Here is a 2,756-nt window from a genome sequence, read left to right as displayed (position 1 = left end):
AGGACAGTGACCCTCCTCTCACAGCTCCGCTAGGCAGTGCCCTAGTGGGGACTCTGTGTGGGGGCTTTGATCCCACATTTCCCTTCCACATTGCCCTAACAGAGGTTCTCTATGAGGACTCTGCCCTTGCAGCAGACTTCTACCTGGACATCCAGGTGTTTCCATACCTCTTCTGAAATCTAGGAAGAAGTTCCCAAACTTCAGTTCTTGTTCTCTGTGCACCCACAGGACCAAGACCATATGGAAGATGCCAAGGCTGGGGATTTGCACCCTCCCAAGCAACGTCCTGGCTGTACATTGGCCCCCTTTAGCCATGGTTGGAGCGGCCGGGACATAGTCCTGAGGCTACACAGAGCAGCAGGTCCCTGGACCCAGCCCAGGAAACCAGCCTTTAGGCCTGTGATAGAAGGGACTGCCATGAGATCTCTGACATGCCCTTGAGACATTTTTCCCATTGTCTTGGTGATTAACATTCCATTTCTTGTTACATATGCAAACTTCTGCCACTAGTTTGAATTTCTCCTCAGAAAATGGGGTTTTCTTTTCCATCCCACGGCCAGCCTACATATTTTTGAACTTTCATGCTCTGGTTTCTCTTGAATGCTTTGCCACTTAGAAATTTCTTCTGCCAGATACATAAAATCATCTCTCTCAGGCTTAAAGTTCCATAGATCTCTAGGGCAGGGGCAAAATGCTGCCAAGTCTCTTTGCTAAAACACAGCAAGAGTCACTTTTGCTCCAATTCCCAACAAGTTTCTCATCTCCATCTGAGACCACCTCAGCCTAAACTTTATTGTCCATATCACCATCAGCATTTTGTTCAAAGCCACTCAACAAGTCTCTAGGAAGTTCCAAACTTTCCCACATCTTCCTGTCTTCTGAGCCCTCCAAGTCTCCAGGAAATTCCAAACTTTCTCACATTTTTCTCTCTTATTCTGAGTCCTCTAAACTGTTCCAGCCTCTGCCAGTTACTCAATTCCAAAGTCGCTTCCACATTTGGGTATCCTTATAAAAGTGCCCCACTCCCTCTGTACCAATTTACTGTATTAGTCTGTTCTCACACTGCTATAAAGAACGGCCTGAGACTGGGTAATTTATAAAGGAAAGAGCTGAGGAGGCCTCAGGAAGCTTATAATTATGTCGGAAACGGAAGCAAACTTGTCCTTCTTCACATGGCAGCAGAAGAGAAAAATGAGTGCCCAGAGAAAGGGGAAGCCCTTTATAAAACCATCAGATATTGTAAGAACTAACTCACTATGATCAGAATTGCCCCCATAATTCAATTATCTATCTGGTCCCTCCATTCTCCTGTTCACTGCCACTCTCCAAACTTAACTCTGCTCCAACCATACTGAGCTTCTTACTGCAACAAGCTGCCACAGGGGTGATTATCCTTGCCATTCTCTCTGCTTATAAAGCTCTTTTCCTAGATATTTTCATGGTACTCCCTCTCACTCCATTCAGGACACTTCTCCAATGACATCTCATTAAATAGACCTTTCCTGATTATACTGTCTAAAGCAGGAGATTTCTTCCCTTATTTCTTCCTATTCCTCCTCTTTTCTCACTTACACTCCAAAACTCTGTTTATTTATTTGAAAAGCGGCAATAATATTGGTGTCTTCATCAAAAAGTTATTAAAATAAACACATGGGATACATGTAAATTACCTTACGAATAAGTCTATAATATTATAATTTTTAAAGCAAAGTAAATACTACCCCATAAGCTGCTTAAAATATTTTCATTTGATGGTGCTATTGGTTTTAATAGGGCCAGCAAATTAAAAAAACCTTTTTAGGGCAGGCAGGCAATTTAAATTTGTTAGAACCAGTCAGGTATAAAGCAAGAGGGGACAAAGGAGGACTGGAGAGTGGATGCCCAATGATATAAAAGTATTCACATTCAAAAATTAAAAAATATAAAGGTATTGCATTGACCCTGAAAGGAGCTGGGCACATTCCTCAGCCCCAGGCTCAAAACAAACAAGCCCAGTACAAACCCATGCCATCCTCCCATCCCACCACATATCGCCATATATCTCTCAAACTTCCTGAGCCCAGTACAAACACATCCCATCCTTCCATCCCACCACATATGGCCATATATCTCTCAAACCTCCTGAGCCCAGTACAAACACCACCTGGAAAGTCTCCGATAAGGAGACAGCCGTTCAAAGTTTTACTGAAAGCGTGGGAACCAAAAGAATTCCTTTGTTCCCCTGTAACTTTCGGGCTATAAAAAGCAAACACTTGCATTGTTCAAGGCCCTCTTGTACCCTGTGGAATGGAGGGACCAGGTTCGAACTTGTAGTAAAGATCCTTGCCACTTGGCTTTGACTCTGGACTCTGGTGGTCTTCTTTGGGGTACAAACGGTCTGGGCACAACATCTGGGGGCTCGCCCGGGATTCCCCAAGCCCACCAGACCCCTGGTCAATGGATCTACTAGGATCGATCTACTGATAGGTGAGCTGGCTCATCTCCGTTTGTCTGTGTCTGTTCTGAATCTGAATCTGTGATTCATGAGGTCTGAAACTGGAGCTGGCACAGTCCTGGCAGACGCGCTATAGGACGGCCAGCGGAGACCGGTGGGAGACGTCCCCTGGCTCTCCTCTGATCTAAATTGCGATCTGAACTGTCCCAGACGGGTTTGCAGTTTGGGCAGCAGCTGTCTTTGATCTGAGCTGCCCGAGCGCGATCGCGATCCAGGCAGCTAACTCTGACCCGGGTTTCCGGTGCACGCTTGTGATCTGAAC

Source organism: Chlorocebus sabaeus, chromosome 20, assembly GCF_047675955.1.
Source record: "Chlorocebus sabaeus isolate Y175 chromosome 20, mChlSab1.0.hap1, whole genome shotgun sequence".
NCBI classification, from domain to species: Eukaryota; Metazoa; Chordata; class Mammalia; order Primates; family Cercopithecidae; genus Chlorocebus; species Chlorocebus sabaeus.
The sequence above is the reverse complement of the archived record's forward strand: the minus strand, read 5'-3'. Positions refer to the sequence as shown.